Here is a 12670-nt window from a genome sequence, read left to right on the forward strand (position 1 = left end):
AAAAAAAAAAAAAAAAAAAAAAAAAAAAAAACTGACATGGTGTGGGGTGTGACTGCAGTAACAGTGGTCAGGGGAGGCCTCTGCGAAGAGAGCTTGAAGCCGGGGCCCGGGGGCTCCTCAGGCCCCTCCAGCAGCCCGTCTCCGGCTTCCTAGCTCCTCGAAGAGGCTAAAATGTCCTGGGTCAAGGCTGGCTTCCCAGGGACCTCCTGGAGAGGGGGGGACAGCGGCGGCAGGGCGTGCCCCGGGGAGAGCCTGACAGCCTAGAAAATCCAAAAGGGAGCGGCACCCATGCCCTGGACACTGCGGGTCCCAGGCCAAGCACAGGACAGGTGGGGCACCTTGAGCCCCCAGGAGCGCTGAACTGGATGACCTCTCCCTCTCCCCTTTCCCCCTCTCCCCCTCCCCAGGCCCCTTCTCTGCTCCAGGCCTGTCTGTGACCTGGTTTCCAGGGTCCGGAGGCAGCATTGGTGTCCCACCCACTGGACCAGCTTTCGGCAGGAAATGCAAACAGGGCCGATGGGAAAATGAGGGCAAGGTTTGCTCTTTTTCTTTCCCTTTTTTTTTTTTCTTTCCTGCTGGAATTCAGAGAGAAGTAAAATGAAGACTTGCTGAGTGGAGCAAAGACAGACCTGCTTTTGCTGAGTTTAGGTGAAAATGAGAGAAGAGAGCTGGGGGCAGGGGAGTCGGCAGTTCCATCGCTCTGCACGATTCTCATTATTTTCCTTCTAAATCAGCCTCGCTGGTGCTTTCTCTATTCAATAAAAGCCAAACGCAAGCCACGTCCCCTAATCTCTCGAACAGCAGCTCACTGCTGAGAAAATAATACAGATGTAACTTCCAGCATCCGTACACTTTCTTTTCCATTTAAATGCAAATGATGACCTTTCACCCAGGCTGTCTCAAAGAAGTGATTCCTTAAAAATGCAAATAGCATGTTGCAGGCAGTTACTGTGGCTTAGTCTTCCTTATATGATTATTATTATTTCTTTTAACCTTACCCACGCTGTAAAAACAACAGCTACACTGCCGGGCAGTAATGAAGACTTTCCAAACCCAATCACAGGACTGGCTCCCCAGGCGGCCTGTCAGGGAGACTGCCAGCAGGGGAGGGGCCCCCGGATGACGAGGGGTGGGGGGCCTCGCAGCCCCAGGGCGGGCTGAGCGTCCCGGGAGAGGCACAATGGTGTGGAGCCAGGCCTCCGACACCCAGGCAGGTGCGGGGACCGCGGGCCGCAGGCTGTGGCTGCTCCAGGCAGAGGCACAGGATTTCACAGAGGGCCTTCGCACCCCAAAAGGAGTTGAACGCTAGCGGTCAACACGAGTGACCCCGACCTCGACCCCCCCCGGGCCAACAGGAAAGGCCTGGACAGGAGGCTGGAGACGGGGCCTGGGAAATGGACACGGCTACTGGGTGCACAGGCGGCGCTGGGCTGGGGGCTTCCACGGCCCTGACCCACCCGACTGACCGAGTCAGGACGCAGGCCAGGGAAGGCGCCCGCGTCCTCGCCATGCCCCCCACACCCCTCAGTGTCCCCGGGATTTCCCCTGCAGGAGACAGAACAGTCCGGCCCCAGGAGGGGAGAGAGATGGCCGCTTCCTTCCTCCTGGAGACCACGCTTTACTTAGGCTCTTGCAGTTAACCCGACTAGAACGGGCTCTCTCTCGCACGAACAGGATAAATCCAAGCTGCTCGCGGCTCCCTGAAGGTCTGTCCATGCCCTGGCTCATGTCCCGTTCAGGACAGGGGACCGGCAGTGGGGTAGGAGGTCCGGCAGCTCTGAGGCCTCGAAGCCTGGGGGACGGGGTTCGACAACAGTGCCGCCCCAGCCCCTCTACCTCCAGGACGCGGGGCCACCCCCGTCTGGGGGAGGCGAGCGAACCCAGGGGCTGACACTGCAGCCCCAGCCCCAGGGCTCAGAATGGCCCCCACGTGGTGGCTGATTTTCGGGGGAGGGGTGGCCAGCAGAGACACCCACCTGTCAGCCTCCTACACTGCCCACTCTTCCGCCTTTTAAGTTAGAAATACTGGGGGGCTGTGCATGTGAATTTCGCAGTCTGGATGGGCATGCGCGACACGCAGAGCGCTAACACGGAACAGAATTTGGAGAGAACGCAAACCATACAGACCAGAAGCAGCTGGACTCCAAATGGCTCTGGGCAGTAAGGGGTCCATCGCCAGGAGAGGGGCATGGCGGGGTGGGGAGAGCCCCTCCAGGTCCTGTGCCCCCCACCTCCTCCCCCACGCTGACACGCGTGCTCGGGAGCTGTCAGAATGCTCTCTGGGATGGCATCACAGCAACAGTGGGACTCTGACGCTCACATCAGGGCCCATTTGGGGTCCCCCGCATGCCAGAGGTGCAGGCTGCGGCTGAGCATGAGAGCTCAGGGCCTGGGGCATGCAGGGTCTGAACCACACCAGGCAGCAGGTTCTGAACCCAGAAGCTGAACATGTGATTTGCGGCTGAGCCAGCAAATCCTGGCCCAGAGGCCTACAGCCGGTCCCAGGACACCCGTTTGTAGCCTTCAAGGGGGCTACAAAGTTTGCTAATGCAATTCAGTATCAAATACAACCCGCCTTTCCTCTCCCTTTGGGCTGATGCACTGACTCTGGGGTCTCCACGGGTTTCTCTGACGGCTTCAGTGGCACTTCTAGAAGCATCAGAACGGCGGGATGCAGGAAGGTGGCAAGCTCACAGCTCCTCACAGCTCCTCACAGCTCCTCACAGCTCCTCACGCGTCATGACAAGTGCTGCCTTATGTGTGCTGGGGGAGGGGAACCTCACAGCCAACATGCTTTGCTGCAAAATGAGACCCCATGGGACTTCCCTGGCCGTCCAGTGGTTAAGACCCCGCGCTTCCAATGCAGAGGGCGTGGGTTCGATCCCCGGTCAGGGAACTAAGATCCCACCCGCCGTGCGCGGTGCAGCTGAAGAAAAAAACACTGAGACCCCAGGAAGCCAGGGCTGGGGCGTGGGCTTCATGAAATAAAAGGAGATCCACAAACATCTAAGTAATTTAGCCAGAACCTAATCAGACCACTAAAAGGTAATAACAGAAGCACCCCCTCAGTCTGGACAACAGAGTCTAACTTTACACCCAGGCCAACAGGGTCTTCACTCACAGATGGTGGAGGGAAAACTCCGAACTGAACACTTAAGTACTCTCTTCCCACCTTGATTCAGAACCTTCCCTGGCTGTCTCCAGCCCAGCACTGACAGCTCAGTGCCCGTGTTTACAAGGGCACCCAGGCCAGCACCTGCGTATGTACCAGAACCGCGAACGCTGAGGCACTGCCCGCCAGGAGGCCCCGACCTGGTGGCCTGCAGGCCCTCCTCCAAGGCAAGTGGGGACACGCACAAGGCGGATCCAATACGATAGCGGAGATGTTTCAACTATTGGACACCTAAGGGCGTGATTGTGACGCCTGGGAGGGTCCGCCAAGGGGCCCGGGCGGCGTCTGTTAGAGGCCGTGGAAGAGAAGCTGGAGGTGAAAGGAGACAGGAGATAGATCAGGGATCTTGGGGTGGCCCAGACGGGGGATGGAGAATCAGGTTGGAAGACAGGCTGGAGACAGACCAAGGACGTCTCCCACGCAGTGGGAAAGCACCCAGGAGGGCAGTGAGGGTCAGTGTGGTCTGAGGATGACCTCCTGGGCGGTCTGGGGTGCTGGGCAGTCAGGCTGTGCAGGTCTGGGACTTGAGTGAGAAGTTGCATAATTACACATGCAAACTGATGGTTAACAAACCAATTCACTGCTCAGTTAGCGGTCTGGTAACCAAGCAGGCCGTTGTGAACCACTGAGTCCGGGAGCCCTAGTACAGTTACAGTCTCGGAGCACCTCAGTCACGTCACAGGTGCAGCTCTGAGTCTGTGAAACGCCTTGTGCCGCCCCTTCACTCAGGAACCACCGGGCTGCCCATAGGGGACTACGGGGGCCAAGCCGTTTTATACCCTGTGTGACGAGTGAAGGGACACCGCCTGGCACGCAGGAAGTTAGGGACGCGCCCCAGACCTGCGACCCGAGGTGTCTAACCCTCTAGGACCGAGTAAAGCAGGCACGGGGATAAAGAATAACGGAGAAGCCAGACCCTCCTCACTCCCAGGCAGGGGCAGGTGGGGCCTGGGTCCGGAGTCTGAGACGAGAGAGGTCGGGGGCTGCAGGCCGAGGGGAGGGCAGCTGTCCAGCCTGGAGCCCCGGGGAGCTCTCGCTCACGCTGCTGCTTTAATGTGGAGTTTTTAGGCAACAAAACGGGGGAAAAGGAGAGGCCCCAGATGGCTTCCCCAGGAGCCCTCAGACCAACATCGAGCGGGATCAAGGTGTGAAGCCAGGCGTGAGGGCTTGTCTGGCGGCAGCTCGGCCAGATGGCGCGTCCGGATGGACACAGGCCTGCGCCCTGCCCACCACCCTGCGCCACGCGGTGCCTCGGGCCTGTCCCTGGCGCACCCTCCACGCGGGCCCTGCTCCCAGGCTGCAGTCCGGAATAACCCCTCACACACCACACGTGTCCGCACAACCCCACACGGCCCCGCCGGGTGCCTGAGCGGCAGAAGGGGGGCCCGGGGACGCAGAGCGGCCAGCACTGGGCAAGGGCTCTGCCCCCTCCGGCCAGGACTAATCCTGGACAGAGGCGGATTAAACCGTCCTTGGAGTTACTTTCATTGCATCTGATTAAAATAACACTGCATTTTTTAAAGTGTAAATTCAAAAATGAAAGCAGGAGGGAGCATGGACACCAGGCTCCAAGCAGAGGGAGGCCAAGCACGAGCAGCGCCCCCTGCTGGCGAGCATTCGCCACTCCGTCCTCTCTGGAGTCATCAGCCCAAACACGTCTGAGAGCAAAGCATTTTAAGCCAGGTGGAAGACATCTCTCATTTTGTTTTGAGGGTTTTTTTAAGCAACATTTGGGGGAATTCAGCCATCTGTGAAGGACAGGACGTATGCCGAGGACCTCGAGGCATTCCACCCCAAAGCCCTGCAAGCAGCCGGGAGGGGTCCCGAGAGGGTGGCCCTGGGGTCTTCAGGGAGCAGAAAGCCCACGCGGGGGCAGCTCCGGTGGCAGCTGCTCTCATGCCTTCTGGGAAACGGCATTTTCCTGGCTGAGTAATCTCCCTGTGGCGCCGGGTCCCAAAGACCGTCTTCCCGTAAACTCACACCGCAAAATTCCCGTTAAAATCACCTCTGTAGACAGCTGACTTCGGAGTGAGTTTACAAGGAAGGAGCTGCCGGGGGTGGAGGGAGGGCCCCCAGCCAGGCTTTCCACAAGATAAAGGCTAGCAAGAAGGGGATCTGGACGGGTCTTCCAGGCCTGGGACCGGCGTTTATCCCTCCAACGCGCAAGGCTGACTGGTTGCCCAGTGCCCTGCCTGCCTGGGGGGTCAGGTGACAAGGCAGCCCCTGCCCACCCGGCAGACACCCTCGCCCCTGCCACCTTGTCCACTCCAGGGCTCAGCAACGTGCTCTGGTCGCCCCTGGCCCCCCTCCCCAGCCCAGGCAGTGGGGGGTGGGAGGTGTTGAGCAGCCCCTCCCCCGCCTTCTCTTCACCAGAGTGGAAGTGCCTCGTGCACCAGGGGGAGCTCGGCCCCAACCAGCCATCAGAGCAGTGGCCCGAGGCCCAGGGGCACTCCCCCCATCCTCAGTCTGCAGGCCCCTTGTCCTGCCGTCTCTGCCGGTGCTGGGCCATGCAAAGCAGCATTCCACCCGTGCAACCATCGCCCGGGCTGGGCACCACCAGCAAGGGCTGGGCTGCACACACACCCCAGGCTCCCTGACCAGCTCCCAGCGTTGGCTCAGGTCCCCTCTGCCCCCGCCCAGAATGCCCCACCCCCGTCACACAGAGTGACCCAGGTCCTCGCGGGCACATTCGGCGACCCCAGGCCGGAGGAGGACAGTAGGGCCCAGAGAGGAAGGTCCTTGGCTCTGGGCAGCGCCGGGGAGAGCGCCCACCCCAGCCAAGGCCAGGGGACAGGCCAAGCTCCAGCCAGAACGGGCAGCTGTGGGTCAGCTACCCGTGGGGCTGAGGGCCCGGAGCTCTCTCCTGTGCCAGCACACTCTCTGCAGGCCTCTCCCGAACGCCTCCGGGCACTGACGGAGCTTTCCAGGACAACCTTCTATGACCCCAGGAACAGAGCCACTTTGCAGACCCAAAGGCTCTGCCCGCTGTGTGGGGACATCTCAGGGCGGGTCCTACTCCCTCAGGCACCAGGAGCGTTCGGGGCAACAGGCAATCACTGCCTTTGCCAGAATCTTCCAAGAGGGTCTGGAGCATTGGCTCCGAATACTTGGGGCTGCCTCCAGACCTGTGGGGATTGCCTGAGGGTCGCACAGACTCCCCACCCCGGGTTACACTTTAGACAGAAGCAGCCCCCTGCCCTCAGTGAGTTCCCAGGCCCGTATCTGGGGCCATGGTCCAAAAGGGTCAGAGCCCGGGGGTTCCAGAATTAAAGGTCTCGAAGTCCAACTCTCTGAGGACCCTGGTCAGCCCCCTAGATCAGCGGACACCCCTGGGAGTGCCCGGGAGGTAGGGGCACCTTGTAGGGGCCTCAGTCTCCAGCTCTGCAGGGCAGAGGGTTCATGAAGCTATTTCCCTCTCTTTGCAAACAAATTGCCCTGTAAGTCCTAAGCCAGCCTTCTCTCCCCGCTGGCACCACGAAACTCCAATCCCTGCTCTCCCATTCTTTTGTTTACCATTAATTAACAGGGCCATATGGAAGGAGGTGAGAATCACAGCCATGGGCCAGTGGGAGGGGAGCCCTGGTGGTGAGGAACCTGGACCTCTCCCCAGTGGCCACCCAGCCTCCCTGGGCCGGAAGAGGCAAAGTCCAAGCACATCCTCTCACACCGAGGCTCAGGGCCCGCTTCCTCTGGTTTGCCCCAACACTCTCCTGCCTTTTGTTCACTCAGCCACTAGCCTCAGAGGTGTCCTCAAGTCTCTCTGATTTTTTTTAACCACTGGGGCAAAAGTCCTCATCTCCCTCTCCCAAAAGGATAATGATAATTATCGCTGTCTTTATCGCCATTACAGTGACACAGTCTGATGGCCCAAGACAGAGCCCACATCCTGCTACCAGACCCACCTCTCAGAGGTTCTGTTTCAGAAATTAAAGCCCAACTTTATCGGCCAATGATGTCCATGGATGCAAAGGTGATGCTGAGAGCAGAGAAGCCCTCGGTGACTCATAGCAGCTCCCACAACAAGGACCCGCCACACCACAGCCCAGGGGCCGCTGGCAGCTTGTTTACCTTCCTGATTCACAAAGAGGAAAGTGAACCCAGCAGACAAAGTCCACGGCCCAGAACACATCACCCTCCAGGCAACGGCATCACATCATTCAAGGCTCACACGGACTTCTTGCCTAAACCTGATTTCTAGTTTTAAATACAAAAATCCAGTTACGCTAACGCTATAAACAACCACACTTGTGACCCCGATCACACAGTGAGAAAAGGAGGCGAGGGGACAGCGATATTTACTGCAGGGCATCTATCCTGCAGACACACGCACCCTAGTTGTTGTTCCTTAAGTTTAGAAATACGTGACACGCAAAGACAGGACGCTCACATGACCATCTCTGCTCTGTCTTGGGTGGGAGCACGCACGAGGTCCCGACGGCGTCCCCCTCGAGAGAGGTCTTCTGCTCAAGGAGCCAGCGTTCTCCCGGGGAACTTAGCTCCTGGGTCCCACGGCTGCAGATACATCTGTGTTTCTCTTTCAGAAAAGCACACAAAGTTTCTCTTCTCGACACAAGGTCCCCCAGTGTCTTTTCTGTCAGACGCACAATGTGTCCCCTAGATTCTCAGAGTGGCCAAGCGCATGAGCAAAGCCAAGGAGGGACAGAGAACTCGGAGGAAAACGGCCGCGGGCAGACCCAGGAGGAAAAGAAAGGCTCGGTCCAACAGAGCAGCTTTAAAAAGCCATCCCCAGACCTGCTTTTCCAGCAAAGAAAGCCTTCACGTCAGAAATTAACCCTGCGTACCCTCTCCCCGTCTCCACCCGAGGGGAAAAGCCAAGCGCTGGGCATCTGCCTTTGTCAGCGAAAGAACGTAACAATGACTTACCTTTCCCCACAGCTATTGTCTGTCCTCTTTCAAAATGACATCACGGAAAGCAATCATGAAATTTACATGGGGGTGCGGGTGTTCGGGGAGGACAGGCAAGGCAGCTGCCTCCCTTCCGGTGGCCGCATGTGGGGAAGCCTGTGTGCGGGTTTCAATTAAATATCCTCTCCCTTTAGTGCGCGAACTCCTAAGCCAGCTAAAGGCGACGTCTCATTTACTTAATGACCGCTCTCATTAGCAGCGGTGGCACGGGCTGGCGGAGAGGCTCCTTTGTAAATACGCTACCCATGAACCCTTGGGGCTCCAATATATCTGTTTACTCTCTGAGGTGAAATAAATTTACAGTATAGCATCAGAAAGATGGATCTGCTGACGGGGAGCGAGAGGTGCCCAGGCAGGCAGAGCCCCTGTCTCCTGCTCCAAGCCTCAGCCAACAGAAGGTGCCCGCGCTTGCCCACACTGATTCATAATTAATATGCAGCACGATTTGGGTTTTTTTTATGCAAAACACACAAAAGGGCAGGGAGCGCCACAATCACCAGGCTCACCCCCCTCTGCTTTCTCCACCAGTGGTTCAGTCCAATAATTCCTAATAGCAGCAACCGGGATGACAGATGCCCTGGGTTAGCACGGCTGCAGCGAAAGTACTTTACAATATTTATTGGTGGTTAGGAATATGACCTACCGTCATAAAGAACGAACTGCAGAATTTATTACTCAGATGAGCCAGGAGGGTTACATATTGGCTCATCTGCATATTCAAGTACCAGTGACTTAAATGGATATGTATATATTGTTCAAGTGCATAAAAGGTTGCTACGGCCACAGACCAAAACAGTCACATATACAAAGAGTAGATCAGGAAAAGGTACTTTGCTTTTATCACACATTCCCTTTTTGTTTCAAGTCTAAAAATAAAAAGACCCTCTCACAGAAAGCTTGAGCACTCCGGAAGCCACAAGTATCCTACGCCCTGAAACCACTAAGTTTATCCCAGCCAGAGGGAAGCACAAGCACTCAAGTTCTATCTTTTTCAGTCTTTTTCAAACTGCCTGCAAGGAGCTAGCCAATGAGAATCAGGAGAGAAAAAATTCATAACACACACAATGCAAGTGCCCACCCACTCTTTAAGCAACCCAACTGTCTGCTTTTTTAGGTACTGGGTTTGTGGGGGTTTTTTCCCACATTCGAGGATAAATGTAGGACTTTCCTCAGTTAAGTGTACCCAGGAGCCAGGGCATTCCTTGTTGCTATCCAGATTCCCTTTCCTTACAGATAAAGCTAGCAAACAATTGTCCTTTATCATAATCAGGTTGTCAGAAACTGTACTGTGAAACATGACACAAGCTGAATGGCAGACACCTGCACAGAATGGACTGTCACAGGCCAGCACGAGGGCCAGCGAGAGACCCGTGGCCCAGAAGTTCGGTGCAGAGATATTCCTGCTTGCTATCCAGATTCCCTTTCCTTACAGATAAAGCTAGCAAACAATTGTCCTTTATCATAATCAGGTTGTCAGAAACTGTACTGTGAAACATGACACAAGCTGAATGGCAGACACCTGCACAGAATGGACTGTCACAGGCCAGCACGAGGGCCAGCGAGAGACCCGTGGCCCAGAAGTTCGGTGCAGAGATTGAGACAGACAGTAAATACCAGTTCTTGGTAAGTTACGCAGGAACACAATGCCCCTACGTTACTTAGCACTGAAGGGCTCAGGCCACCGAAAGCATGAATGAGACAGAACTAAACCATTTAGCTTTCTCTAAGAGAACATTGCTGAAGGTCAGCTAAAACCCTTCCACAAGCGATTATTTTCGACTTGCAGAGCTGCTTCCAGTTACCTGTAAACCAACAAGCTTCATCCGAACGGCAAGTATGTTCAGCTCTTATACACACACATTATTCTCAACAAATAAAATGTACTCAGAGTGATCGTTTAGTTTGAGCAAAAGGAAATAAAGGCAAGCCCTCACTGGTCAAACTGAGGATGAAATATTAATCAGCCAAATGAGAACAGCTTGAGGCCCCTGCCACGACAGCTGAACATTGTTTTTATTCTTTTCTAAGCTCACACCCATTAGCATAGAAGGACACGTTCAGTTAAGAGCTCTCCTGAAAAGCCATATTCTGTCTCCTCTGGACATGCTGGGAGTGCTGGGATATTTTACATCCCAAACCTTTGGCATTCAGAAATTCTATTAAACTCTTATCGGCAGGCTGCAGGCTCAGACAGCCCTGCACGCCCGTTGTTCCAGGATGGAGATGGAATCAAGGGAGGGCTGGTGCTGAATCAGCCAATTCCCCAACAATACCCAGCGTTTCATGAAAGCATTTAATTCAGATACAGAACAGTCAAACTCGGGAAACAACAAAGCAGAGGTAACAGCAAGAAGAGATCAGTAGGTGCGACAAAAAGACCTGGGATGACGTAGCCATTTCTGCAGGCAACAAATTACATTTGCTGGCACCCTCAGGTGCCTGCAGCTCTCACACCTCCCCGCTGAATAACCGGGCTTCCCAAGGCGTGCAGCTCGCTGGTCCGGAGCGGGGCCTCTGGACCCCACGTGAGGCTGCTCAGGGAGCATTCGAACGAGCTCAGCAACTTCCAACTGGTGCCTGTTCCAAGAACCTGGAGTGAAGGAGCCCTGGGAGCCCCGCGCCAAGGAGGTCATAGTTGCAAGAGCCGGTTCAGAGGACAGGTTCTGATGTGTAAAGGTTCAAAATCTTCGTCCCACTCCATCGAGAGAACAAGAAGTTACAGGGAGGGAGCAGGGAAGGGCCTTAGCCAGCAAGTTTTAAGGTTTGGTGGCTTCCTTCAGCCTGAGTGTGGGATCCAGACGAGCCTGGATCTGATCAGCACGTTGGACAGCGCTCCCTCGCCTGAGGGCCCTTTGTTCCCTGGCACAGTGGGGACCTGTACTCCGTGATCGCTGAGCCCCGGCGGAAGAGGCGATTCCAAACCAAGGCTCCCAGCCTTGCTTGTAAGTGACAGCAGCAAGGTGTCACTAAAAACCTTCTATCTCACACAGGGGGAAACTGTCAGGATTATTTTAAATCATAAAATATTTTCCATAACTAAGCAAGGAGCACGTTGCTCCTCTAAGCTTTATTTCATAAAAGATCTGTGGGAAGGATGCTTGTGACTCTTAAGTTTGGAAGATCCACAGGGAAACACCCTCTGCCTGATTGGAGGGTCCTCAAACGCCACACGGGAGAAAATGGGGAGATGTGCAAAACCAAACTTGCAGCACTTGCTTAGGAAGTATTTTGTGGGAGCTGGGCAGGCAGGCTCAAGGATCGCTTAGCTGGTAAGATCATTTCAAATAAAGTGTAATTACTTGTGCAAATCTGCACACAGACATTCCAAGTGTCAGTAATTGTTCCATAAAAACTCTTTCAAGTAATTTTGGTCTAAACTTTCTGCATCTGTAATTGGCACCACCTTCTCCGGTGACCAGCTGGGGGTGAGGGTTTTCTTCTTTCCCTCTGAAAGCTTCCCTGCAGATGGGCGCCCGCCTTAAAGCTGCAGACGACAATTAGGGCCGTTGTGTGTGGAGCCGCAATGGTCAGCATTAATATTGTATACGAACAGCTGAGGGCGAGGGGGGGGGCCCTGCCCCAGGCAGGCTCTGGCAGATGGAGCAAACAAAACCGAGGGCCACTCTCTCCAGCACCCTGGGCTGACTCACACACACTCACACACACACTCTGGCTATACTGCGAGACTGTTTCGTGCTGAGACATCAAACACACCAACCCTTTGACGCTGTGTACACACTTACACACACAATCACACATATGATTGGGAGAGTACTGCACTGTGTTAAAGTCTCTCACACACACAGAGTAACTTTGCCTGTGAAGGAAACACAAGCAGCAGCTGCCCCAAAAAAGCATTTTACTACAGCGAGTCCTGGGTGGACACGCCAGTCACACACACCCCACCCGCGGCCCCCCACCTGCGAAAGACAGGGTAGGCGGCACAGGGCCCTGCAAGCCCCACCATCCGTTTCCAAGGGCCCTGGCCTTGCTCAGGAGGGAGCATGTGTCTGTCACCTCCTCGGCTGCCCAGAAAAGAGCACTGAGAGCTGATGGGGACACACATCTAATTAGTCCCTTTGGTGTCTTGGCAGAAACCTGTGAACAAGGCGGGGGTGGGGGGTGCAGGGGGGGTGCCGGGGGGGTGCTCAGTGTGGGGAGGGGATAAGTACGCACCCAGGAAGGTCCCGCAGAGCATCATCCTGGCTGGGCAGACACACCTCCACTCTGAAGCTCGTACACACGGTCACTTCATGCTGCAAAAAGTTGTGACACAAACTTCTGTGTCCCAGGGCCCTGGAGAGCTCCCTTCTCATGCAGCCAATCAGGGCCAGGGAGCAGATAATCACAAATCGATGCCCTGCCAATGAGGTTCCCTGCCCCACACAAAAGGGCCCTAGGCCCCAGACAATGAGCCCCGCCTGCAGGTGGGGAGAGCAAAGACACAGCCCCTTCACACTAAGGGACCAACAAGTGAGGGATGGGAGGGGCCCTTCCCGAAGATGCCCCTCCTCCCGCTTCCCCCTCCCCTTCTTCCTCCTACTTTTCCCCTTCCTCCCCCCTCCCCCTCTC

The sequence above is a fragment of the Lipotes vexillifer genome, unplaced genomic scaffold (assembly GCF_000442215.2).
Source record: "Lipotes vexillifer unplaced genomic scaffold, Lipotes_vexillifer_v1.1 scaffold1798, whole genome shotgun sequence".
Classification (NCBI taxonomy): domain Eukaryota; kingdom Metazoa; phylum Chordata; class Mammalia; order Artiodactyla; family Lipotidae; genus Lipotes; species Lipotes vexillifer.